This window comes from Sceloporus occidentalis, unplaced genomic scaffold, assembly GCF_023333645.1.
Source record: "Sceloporus occidentalis isolate IW3139 unplaced genomic scaffold, rSceOcc1.0.p SCAF_2, whole genome shotgun sequence".
Classification (NCBI taxonomy): domain Eukaryota; kingdom Metazoa; phylum Chordata; class Lepidosauria; order Squamata; family Phrynosomatidae; genus Sceloporus; species Sceloporus occidentalis.
The window spans coordinates 129,885,451-129,897,815 of NW_028316982.1; the positions used below are offsets into that span (position 1 = coordinate 129,885,451).

General features: G+C 39.3%; 1 protein-coding gene across 2 annotated transcripts in view; it reads right to left on the minus strand.

The window, feature by feature from the left end:
• Positions 1–12,365, minus strand: part of FGFRL1 (fibroblast growth factor receptor like 1) — a 238,814-nt gene that overhangs the window by 123,689 nt on the left and 102,760 nt on the right. Inside the window, exon 1 of one of the 2 annotated variants that reach the window (XM_089510978.1) lies at positions 10,734–10,813. The exons of the other annotated variant lie outside the window; for it this stretch is intronic. The gene's annotated coding sequence lies outside the window, so the exon portion shown is untranslated. Of the gene's footprint in view, positions 1–10,733; positions 10,814–12,365 lie in introns of those variants that run through there. 2 annotated transcript variants of the gene reach the window in all.

Here is a 12,365-nt window from a genome sequence, read left to right on the forward strand (position 1 = left end):
TGCAACCGTTTTATGCTTAAACTAGACATCTTTTAAAAATATGTTAAATTAATTTTACATTGAATGGGGGACATTTAATGATGCTGAATCTAATTCGGTATTTAAATTTGTGATAAATTACTCCACTAAAACTTTGCTGGGATTCAGGTGAAAAACCCTGTCCATTATTTCACTCCTTCACCCCAACCTTGTTCCCCTTGTGAGACTGAGAGAGAAGGAAACAGCTGCAATTTTTTTTTAAATTCCATATCTCACTCTCCCCCTTCACCCCCCCCCCCCAAGGGAGCGAGTAAAGTTAAAAAGAAATGCAGACACAGGAAGGATGCAGGAAATAAAAACCTTTATCTATAAACTATAAGCCAAACCAAACCTCATCAACAATAAGCAGACTACCTTCTATCAACATAATCTGCAAGAATATCTCTCAAAAATCTGTTTAAAAAGCAGTGACAGATTACAGTGGGCCCTTGTTACACACTGGGCTTTAGTTCCAAGATCCCCCATGGATAACAAAATCCGTTTATGCTCAAGTCCCACTAAATATAATGACATAGCAAAATGGTGTCCCTTATAAAAATGGAAAATCAAGGTTTGATATATGAAATTTATACTTTTTTGAACATTTTCAAACCGTGGATGCTTGAATCCATGTATAAAAAAATCCGTGTATAAGAAGGGCTGGCTGTATTTAATATTACTATTTGTTGGGGGGAGAGTTTTTTGGTAAATCAGAGGAATAATTATACATTGTTATTTTTCTCTTTGTTACTTGTTATTCTGTTTTAAATTTTAAAAAATTAAAAAAAGAAAAGAAACAGGGACAGGGACAGATCAACTGCTAAAAGTCATCTTCAAATATTTCTTCCTCGCCACCAATTCTTCTACAGTCCATGTGTCTCTTTGTTGCTGTCTTTCTCTGATGGCTAAGGGGTAGTTTTGTCTCTCAATTCTCCATCCCTCTTAGGCACTCATTTTCTTGTTTCTCCATGTGTCTTTTTGTCTGACAATCCTATATTGTTTTTTCCATCTTCCAAGTGTCCTCTTCACTCCACTGGGTCTTTTTCATCTTGTATGATTCCCTCAGCTTTTTTCTATTTATCTTCTTCTGCTCCCTGTTTTTTTTTTCCCATCTTGTTTTATCTGTTCTTTGTGTCCCCTCTTTTCATTTTCTGCACATATTGACCTTCATTTCCCATGCATCCCTTGGCATCACAAGGCAGTGTCACACAGGCTTCCTTCTTCTGCACCTCCTTCCCTCCCTTCTGTTCTTTGCTGACCATTACATGTGCCACTCAGAGGCACAAAATGGAAACGCCACTGATGGTGGTGGGAGACTGGAGGTCAGGGGGAAATATAGCAGATTAAAATGCTATCACCACCATATAGTTCCTCTGAAAACACTCATAATTCATGTTTTGGGGTTTTTTTTGTCCTACTTTATGTTCTAGCCACACATACACACACACCAAGAAAGAGAGAGAGAGAGAGAGAGAGAGAGAGATGATTTAATGAAACTAACATCAACACATTGCCTTTTTAAGGGCCTTCTCCACCTCAGCCCCCAAGCTCTGGAACTCGCTTCCTGGCAAGCTCCACTCGGCCACCTCTCTGGACCAATTTAAAAAGGGGCTTAAAACATATTTCTTCCAGCAGGCATATCCCTAATACCCACGAAGTAACTCCTTCTCTCTCCTCAGTATTGCAATTGTGCTAGTTGGAAATTTTATTGTATTAGAGTAGATTTTAATTGATGTTTTACTGTTTTACTGTTAATACTGAGATTGCTTGTTGTCTTTTTATTGTATCAGTTTGTACTGTGTTGGATTATTGGTTGTAACCCGCCTTGATCCCTGGAAAGGCGGGCTAAAACTAAGTTGTTATTATTATTATTATTATTATTATTATTATTAAAATCTCTGGATAAAAACACAGTGTTCTGCCAAACTGTCCATGGTTCACATCACTCTTCAATTTTGCAAGAATATTCTTTTTCATTTTAAAGAATGCATTTATCTCTTTTTAATTTTTTTACACTGTTGTTTTTTATTCTTTTTATGGTTTTATTGTAAATCGCTTATTGAGCTAAATTCCCTTTTTAGTCCTCTCTAGAACAGACCCATTGTGTCCATTAGGTTTACTTCTGTGTTGACTCACCATTCAGCAATTGATTGAATGGGTCTGCCCTAGTTGAGATGATCCAAAAGGATGCCAGCCATTGAATGGAGGGACAAAACAAAATTACATTACATAAATGTGTATGAAAGGTGACATACCATTATGTCTGCATACTTGACCTTTCATATCCAAAGACATATTATACATAAAGGGTGTGCCTACATTGTAGAAATAATGCGGTTTGACACCACTGTAGCTGCCATGGCTCCATCCTACAGCATCCTGTGATTTGTAGTTTTGTGCGGCACCATGCATTTTATGGCATAGTGAGATAGTGCCCCTGTATTTAACAAAAGATAGATGGCAGTTATCTCTTACGTTATCATGCCAGACAAGAAAAGAGAGGGCATATATCTGGCAGAGAAGGCTTTTAAAGAGCTTGTAAAACTGAAGATCAAAGGATTCCATAGGACAGAGCTACAGTACATGAAGTGGTGTCAAACTGCATTATTTCTACAATGTGGATGCATCCAAAACACGACAATAAGCATAAACAATAGGCAATGGGAGTAGAACCTCCTGCTGGATTATGTGCCTCAGGAAACTTGAGACTTCTGCAGTGGACATCCTGTGGATCAATATTTCTTTCTTTATTTATATTGCTGCTTTTCTCCCATAGTGAGTCCCAATTTAAAAAATAACTAGAAACGACCATATAATAGAGTATAAAATCATTCTTGGGTGCTAGCAATATCTTGTGTGCCAGCATGAATTCATAGGAGTGCAATAAGCATTGATGATAATTTCATTTGTTTAAACAATTCAGCTCATATGTACATAGACAAATGTGCTGATTTATTTCCCCTCCTCAGACCTACAAGCAACTGGAATCCCCATTCTGTTTGGTTATTTAAAAAGAGAGAAAGAGGTCATACACCTGTCTCCTCGAACAGCTGAGTCATCTTAGGTTTAGATCCCACTGTAGTGGTTCCTCTTTTACCAGATACCATTGGGGGAGGGAGGAGAAAGTTTTATTTGCTATCCTGCTGAAGCTTTTAAAACATACAGTTGTCCTTTCTGACGTCAAATCCCCCCACCCCATATGAGCTTACTGAGAAGGCTCACTTCATTTTGATGACATACATTAAGAATGCAATTAAAAATGTGACGGACTCCACTCAGGAGACCTTTGAAAGTTAATTGTGGAAGGCCTCTATCTATACCAGAGCAGTACATTCTGTGAGGACAGGCGGGCTTTAACTAATTATTTTAAATTACCAAATGGAAATTCAGTTTGAATTCCCAGTCATGCTTCAGACATTTTCTGTACATAAATACATACCAATTGTTTGCTCTAACTATTAATATCGTTAAATAGAATACATAGTATAAATAGAGCCCATTATATCTCAGTCCATTTTGAAAACCAGCAAGGACGTTAATATCTCTTTATAAATATTAGTTACAAATGTGTTTATAGTTGTTAACCTAAAGAGTATTTTTATAGTTTTAGGAAAATGTACACTGATTAATGGACTACATTACTCTGCTTATTTGACCTAAAATGCTTATTCCATTTATAATTTGTATCAAAATACTTTAGTACTGCAACAATCCAAACCTGTATTTTAAATCCAAATGCAAAATTATTGCTTGCTTCTTTCCATGCACCTTGGGTAGGCCCTTTATGGGCTATTACTGCCCAGAATTCAAGGATCATTCAGTCCAAAAATACATAAAAATTACATTTACAATTTTGGCAGAAAAGTCTTCAGATACATGATTGCTTGATAGTGACTTGTATTCAGATAAGAATTATTTAGTAAGTCATCTCAAACTGTGAATACTTGGAGAACTAAGAGGGTGTACAGACTGGCACTAGTGTTCAGTGGGGGCTGAGTGTTTACACACTGGAAGCCCTTGTGCTGGCATCTGGGCGCCATCTTGGCACGCGCCCAACCAGACGGCTTGTGCCATGATGACGTCGCTCATGCTCAGAGCACAAGGGGCATCATAAGGCCGTGCCACACAGATAGTACCAGGTTGGGGGTGTGGCGTGCAGTTGTCGCGTCCTCTACCCAATGCATAGAGCTGCCACTTACAGGCGATTTGTACAGCCCCTAAGTAACCTATGCAAGTTGTTTAGTGTGGATTTCAAAAGCCTCTTCTCCTGTCACTTACTGTTTACATATAAAATAAACAGTCAAATACAATGAGTCTCCTTTCCAGTTTCTCTCAAGGGCTGCAGTTTGAGGTAGGTCATACTCCCCTCAGATCTACTACAAACATACAATGTAAGATAAACTGATCTGAGCACCCCAGTGCAGTGGACATGAAACCACACCTAGGATTTTATAAACTTGACTAACACTATGTCAGTGAGCCCTGGTGGCGCAGTGGTTAAATGCCTGTACTGCAGCCATTCACTCGAAACCACAAGGTTGCGAGTTCAAGACCAGCAAAAGGGCCCAAGCTCGACTCAGGCTTGCATCCTTCCGAGGAGGGAGCTAAAATGAGTACCCAGACTGTTGGGGGCAAATTAGCTTACTTGCTAATTAGCTTACTTGCTGTTCACCGCTATGATCTTTGGAATAGCGGTATATAAATAAAACAAATTATTATTATTATTATTATTATTATTATTATTTCCAGAAAAGGAAGGCTCACGTGATTCTTCCCCCACCTTTTCTTTTTGGTTCTTTCTCCAACAGTGAGTTCATAGTCCCTTTCCTTGGGGCATGCTCAGTTCTCACTGCTCTTACCCCAAGGTCTAGCCTCCTGACCTCTTGCTTGAGGCATGTAGCTGAGAGCCTGCCTTCAGTGCAGGCAACTAGCCATGACCACATAAGGAGATCTGACTGGCTCAGCATGGGGGAAACTCAAGAGCACATGGCCAGGATAGATCAATCAAGATCAAAATCTATATAATCCATTCACTGAGAGGAATGATAGCGAGTGATAGACCTTGGGGTTACAAATGAACAGAAACCCAAGTATACTTCTCTCTGGAGAAGATACAGTCAGCCCATGCCTTACATGGGCTTCATTTACATCGCTTTCAGCTTACGCTGAAGCCGCGCTACACTTAAACCTCCACATTAGGAGGAATTTCTTCAAAATAAGAGCTATTTGACAGTGGAACACACTCACTTGGAGGGTGCTTGAGTCTATTTCCTTGGAGGTCTTTAAACAGAAGCTGGATGGCAACATATCAGTGATGCTTTGATTGTGATTCCTGCATGGCAGGGGATTGGACTGGATGGCCCTTGTAGTCTCTTCCAACTCTATGGTTCTAAGATTTTAAGGAAGGAAATCTGTGGCTAAACTTTCAGGTGAGCAACAAGGGCATTCCACATTCCTTATGCTGAGCTGTAAGGAGGCTGCAGAAAGGGATTCCTAGAAGCCAGTTCTATTACAGAGTCTCTGTGCCCACGAACTCAGAGTAATGTTGCCCCCTCATGTGTCTAGAAGCCAGAGAGATAATTTGGAGAAGCAGTAATTCAGCTCAATGTGTCTGCTAATGGACATGTTTATGAAAGCATCACTGCTCAGTTTTAAGATAGACATTTAAGCTTTGTCATAACCTGTTTGGTTAAGTCAGATTTTACTTTAAACCTGCCTGTTTAAAAACACAAACACTTTGAAGTCCTTTCTGTACCCACTGCAGCATTTGCTATTCTCTCACTCAGGATAAACTCATTATCTATCCTCTTAAACAAACTACAGAGTTCATGCAGACATTCAATACACAACTATATAAAATGAGATTTACAGTTTTGTAGGAAAAGTCTTCAGATATATGATGTTTTGATAGTGACCTGAACTGACGATATAATTTAATAACACCACTGCAAGTGAGGGTTAAGTACTTTCCCACTCCACACATTCCAGAGTACACACAGGACTCCTTTTACTATGGGATCTGAGCAGACAGGAGGACACTTTGCCAACAATTGTTTAAATACAGCCTTGTTATTTTTGTGCAGAGGAGCTATTATCTAGCTTGAGGTTGACACAGGGCCTTCACACAATTGTTGAACCATGTCCTAGGAGACCATTTGGCCATGACTGAGTTCAAAGTGATCTTTATTAACACACTAAACATAATTGCAAAAGAGGAAATTCCAAGGAAGGTCAACTAGGCTGGATAATTTCTTGAAATAGGAAAGTCATATATATTGCATTTTCAAGTTTATAAAGCAGTTAATTTAAGTTTTAGTAGCCTCTTGGGGAACTATTTGTATTATTTGATACCAAACATGCTAACGTTTTCCACAAAGATAAGATTTCTTAAGCAGCCTAGCCATTCTGCTTCATTTATGCAGCAAACACCAAGTCAACATGCACACAAAGTGTGCAAGAAATGTAGAGGCAGCATCTCAGGGCTTGAGGAGTAATGAACAGAGAAAGAAATTAAGAAAATTATGTTACAATTAGGATGTTTCAAGGTAGCAACACCTGAGAAGCACTTACTGTTACATTTCTTTTGAAAATAAAATAATTCTGTGACCTAAATTTCTGGCCACACTGTTTACTACACAAGGTATAGCTAAATATGTATTATGTTTTCGAGACCCGTGCTTCTTAAGCTGTCCAATATGTGGGACCGGCAATTCTCCCCCCCCCCCCCCCGACCTCCATGTGCCAAGGACTAGTAATGTATTTATGCCCACTAGTTACAATTCTTTCTGGAAATTCTCCAGGAAATGGCAGCTGATGGCAGTTGATGGCTGGCGGACCAGCACTGATCAGCGGACCACCACTTTCAGCAGTACTGCTGTAGACAGGAGGCTGTGAGACAGATGTGTATTAAGCTGCACAAGCTATGCTTGTCAAAAATAGTCAGGCTCTGCATTAAAGCAGATGTTCATCTAGCAGTAAAGGCTTGGCTATTATAGAACACGTCTGATGAGGCACTGCTTACATATAAATATATCAGTACATTTAATTTATTGGGATGTATATAAACTGATAGTGAGACATGTGACTTCACCACTTCTTGCAACTTGAAGGTGTTTCACCTTCACAATTTTAATCATAGGATTGCTTTACCTCAGACAAATATCTTCTAGATCACCTGCCACCTGATCCTTTGAAGTAGAAATCTGCTTTGTGTCCCAATTTGGGGGAGGGGGTTTAGGGTTATAACTAACTAAATAACTAAATAACTAAATATGATAGCAGGAGCTGAACCTGGGAACCTCTGCAAAGATATGAGTGTTACTTTTTTGGAAAGGCAGGGAGTAAATTAAACAAATGCACAAGTTAGGGGCGAAAGAGAAGGGCAGGAAAAAGCAGCTTGAAGCTGCCTTTTCCGAAGCCGGACTGAAACCCCACCAACCAAACTGTCTGTTTTGTGTATGTTGTAATCATCTCCACGAGAGGTGTCACGGTTGGGGCATTGTCACACTCACCGCTTGGGTATGGCAGCTCCACCCCTTTTAAATGCGCTCCTGCGATGTGGCATCTACATGTACAATTAGGGTTAGGGTTTAGAAAGAGTGCTTCTTTAGAGCCACCCTGGTGTCGGTGCATTTATATGTACATACGAAAGTGAGCATTATCTGGAAAGAAGCAGAAAAATCCAGCTCCTTTGTAGTCTGACTTTTCTCCCTGTAGTGCAGCTTGGGTGTGCTTTCCGGGCAGCTTCAAAGCATGCATTGTCTAAATGCCCCGTCTCAAAGTTGGCCGAAAACTTGCTTATTTTGATGACCTGTTTTGCCCCTCAGGTGCATGCCTATCATATCCTAATTAAAATTTGGCAAGACTGTGAGTGGCTTGATAATAATGCTTCAGGGATTATTTCAAGGTCACGTTTAAGCCTAGAACTTGTAAAATGAGTGCCTTATCCTAGGTCAGCATAGCTGAATATGCTAAGTCTTTTCTGATACTTTGCTTAGACAGATAACATATTCTAGGTAGCTTTGTTGGCCATATCGCAAAGTACAACAACATCCAATTTCCACAGAACAGTGATACCTTTATTTGGCAAACCAAAAATGCAAAAAAATACATGATACAAACTTTTGAAGCTCCACTGGCTTCTTCATCAGGCAAAGGTGTTTAAAATCACACAGGATGTCTGTGGAGGGATATATATTCATGCAAGCCCCAAAGGTACCTCTTTGTATTGTCAAATGGAATTCAGATTTTATCTCCTGAACTTTGGAATGCTTTGCTCCCAGTGCCACATGGCTGGAAGGAGAAAGGGTTTGCCTGCATAGATGTCCCTGCACAGAACACCATCCCAAAACACCTTGGCCTGTGATTAACATTGTCATTTTTAATGTTTTTTTTTTCTCTTGTATGATTTTTAATGCCTTTGTCTGATAAAGATGCCAATGTAGCTTTGAAAGCTTGCATCAGGTATTTTGCGTATTTAGGCTGGCCAAATAAAGGTATTACTGTACTTAAAACAGAAGGACATGTGATTTCTAACATGGCTGCTACTTATAAAAAATATAGAAAAAATGAGTTGGCCTAGCAGGAAAAGCTATGGAATCATGCTAGTCCTGCTGTGGACTGTTTCACACTACACACTTAAGCACAATGCTTCCATTTTAACTGCCATAGTTCCACCATCCTATAGACTCATGGGGTTTGCAGTTTAGGGAGGGATTTTCAGAATTCTCAGAGAGAGACCTCTACTGTCTCACCAGTCTACAAACACCAGGTTTCCACAGGAGGCAGCCTGGGCAGTTAAAATGGAATCTGTGGAGATTATCACACGGGGATAAGAAACGGGAGAAAAGCGCTATGCTCTCATCATGTTTGCATGAGCTCAAAAAGATTTTCACATGATGCCGTGCACATACAGTACTTGTCCCATCACTGATGCATTGTGCTAGTGCATCTTCTCATTAACAACAAAAAAGTGTTAATGGCTTACTTCATTAGCGCTATCGTGAATGTGTTAAAGGCAATAATGTGTGAAAGCGCCATTGGAAATCCATCATTAAACCTTCTGCAAATAAACTGAATCCCCCAGTCCCCAGTATGTCATTCAGCAGAATCACTTCCTATGTCACACTTGTGAGTCACAGGAGAGTTCCTTAGTAGTGAGAGATTACCTGTTTTTTTTCTCTCCAATCACACACATGGAATAAAAAAGATTTTCTTGGCAAGATTTGTTCAGAGGTGGTTTGTGAATCATTAATACCCCATTATTGTGACACCATGTGAAAGCAAGTGTTCCAGTTGCAGTGGGCATGGCATCTCCAGCCTACCATCCCAGGGTAATTGTATACCAAGGGGCTCATCACTTGGGCAACTTAGTTCATCAAGTTATAAATCCAAGGTCAGAAATTATTCCTGCTATAAAGTTTTCTCAAGCCTTTAACTGTTGAGCTAAACTGCAGCATTTAGTGGACAATACAACTTCTAGAATTGTTTAATTTTTGTTTACAAAAAGCTTTATTAGTGGATTACAGGGGGATTTGGGAATGAGAAGACTTTGCTGAAATTACTCTGAAAAAGAATACCAGTTAGGATGAAAGCAAACATTTTATAAGCTTCTCATAATGAAGATGGATTCACCTTTCTTTGTTTGAGATCATATTTTGACATTGCTCAGTTGTTATGGACAACGTATAAAGAGATTTTTACTTCAAATTACATGATAGAAGAGGAATTGGTTTAAGTTCACTGGTGCATGCTACCACAGACAGATAAAGATCTACTCCAAAATTTAATTCATGCTAAAGTAATTCCAGGATAAATTTTGAAAATATGGTTCCTTAACACAATTTAAATAATGTGACCCACAGAAAGGTAAAGTTCTGAGTTCTCTCATCCATCCTATCTGGCACCTATTTTTAAAATGGATTTTTAACATAACTCTTCACTAAGTTTCTTGATGAAGAAAGCAAGTAACTTAATAAATTATAAATAAGAATTGATGTAGTTGTCATTGTTTGCCTTCAGGTTGTTTCTGACTTATGGCAACTCTATCATGGGATTTTCTTGGCAAGATTTGTTCAGAGGTGGTTTGCCACTGCCTTCCCCTGAGGCTGAAGGACACTTCTGCTCTGCACAGCTCCCAGTGCCAGCTGCTTCCTAAATTCATGCCTCCCAGGAATCGTCAATGCCAGGCACTGAAGGCAGATTAACCCGGGAAACTGCCTATGCAATTTTGAAGTGCCAGGTTTGTTTGTTTTTTGTTCTGTTTTGAAGTGGCCACAATAGTTCTACATTAAGCCCTCCAAATCTGTGGTAAAGGGGAGCCTGGCAGAGCAATAAAGGGGAGTAGTGTGATGCAGCGAGCAGCAGTGCATTACTTCCTGCCTCAGGCAATGGGAAACCTCAGGCTGCCAATTCCAGTTCTGGAACTGAGAGTATATTCTACACGCAGCCTAAAACCTAGATTTGGAAACAGGAAGCATGGCAAGACTTGCAAATATAGTGCTTCCAGCCAATTCAATTCCTCACTTGGATTTATGGTTATCCCCTGCTAGTATGACAGTGCTAGAATGAATAAGAAGACCGATAAATATTTCACATAATATCTCTGAGTGTGCTAACTGAGAAGCAACTGTTTGCCTGAATTCTGTGACCACTGTTACAAGATAAAATTCCATGATGTCATTACGTTGGCAGAAAAGTTAGTGGGACATACCTACCTGATGAATATGGAGATACAGGCAAACTGGAATACCATTTAGCATAGCTCAGTTACCTCACAGTCTAGTTATGTGAAATCCCCAGAGCTCTTTCCTAAGGAAGTAGAGGAAGTGTATAGGAAAAAATATATAACAAAATGCTTCTGGAAATCTTAGCACTTAAAACTTGTATTGCATTACTAAGCTTATAAACATACAGATAGATTTTTGATGTGGGCATTGCAATCTGTCATGCTGTGTATCAGTACATTGACTGCCACCTCTTTAAGGTACCACAAGACTCTTTGTTTTTGTTATTTGCTTGCTAGAATTTTGTCAGGCCAAGCCTGGACTTTTTAATCACATGCAACTGAAATGCATTAAAAATGCCACTTGTGACAAGTTTCCATGACTAAGAAGGGCTCTGTTGTTAAAATTAGACACGGTACTGGATATATATAATGCTTATAAGTTAAAATATGATTATACTTTATTGTCTATCCAACAGATGTCCCCCATCAAGAAAACTGTACTTCTAATAATCAAGAAAAAGGGAGCAGTAGAAAACCAATATACACAACCAGATCTGTACATTAAAACTGTGTATATTTGGAGAAGTGATCTTGTGATTAATCTGTGTTCATGTCATGCTCTGATAGAATCACACTCAAGCCAATGAGCAAAGTATTATGTGACACTGTCAGGTGAGATCCTTGGGACAGCATCAGATAGGATGGACATTCTGAATCATGAAAACTGTAAGCCCGACCAGTGCTTCTTAAGTATCTGATGTGGCCAACAGACTGGAAATGCTCAATATATATACCAATCCACAAGAAAGGAGATACAAAAGACTGCAGCAACTATAGGACGATAGCACTAATCTCACATGCAAGCTAAATAATACTCAAAATTCTGCAGCATACACTCCAACCATACATGGAGAGAGAAATTCCAGAGGTGCAAGCAGGATTCAGAAAAGGAAGGGGCACTAGGGACCACATTGCAAACATGTGATGGCTAATGGAGTGCACCAAAGAATTCCAAAAAAAGAATCAGCATGTGTTTTATAGACTACAGCAAAGCAGTTGATTGTATAGCGCATGAAAAGCTATGGAATGCACTCAAAGACATGGACATGCCATTACATCTGATAGTCCTGATGAGGAATCTGTACCAAGGACAAGAGACCACCATCAGAACAGAATTTGGGGAAACAGAGTGGTTCCCAATAGGCAAAGGGGTCAGGCAAGGCTGCATCCTATCACCTTATTGTTTAACTTATATGCTGAAAACATTTTAACAAAAGCAGAATTAGAATCAGAAAAAGGAGGAGTAAAGGAAGCAACATTAACAACCTAAGATATTCAGACAACACCATAATATTAGCAGAAGACATTTGGTAACTGGAAGGTCAAAGATGAAAGTGCAAAGGCAGGTCTGATGCTGAACATTAAGAAAACAAAAATAATGACCACAGAAGAAATACACAAATTCAATCTAGACAACAAGGAAACTGAAATAGTTTAAAAATTCCCACATCTAGGATCAAACATTGACCAGAATGGAGACTGCAGTCAAGAAATAAGAAGACAAGGAATGGGAAGGGCAGTTATGAAAGAACTGGAAAAGTTACTGAACAGCAAAGACATA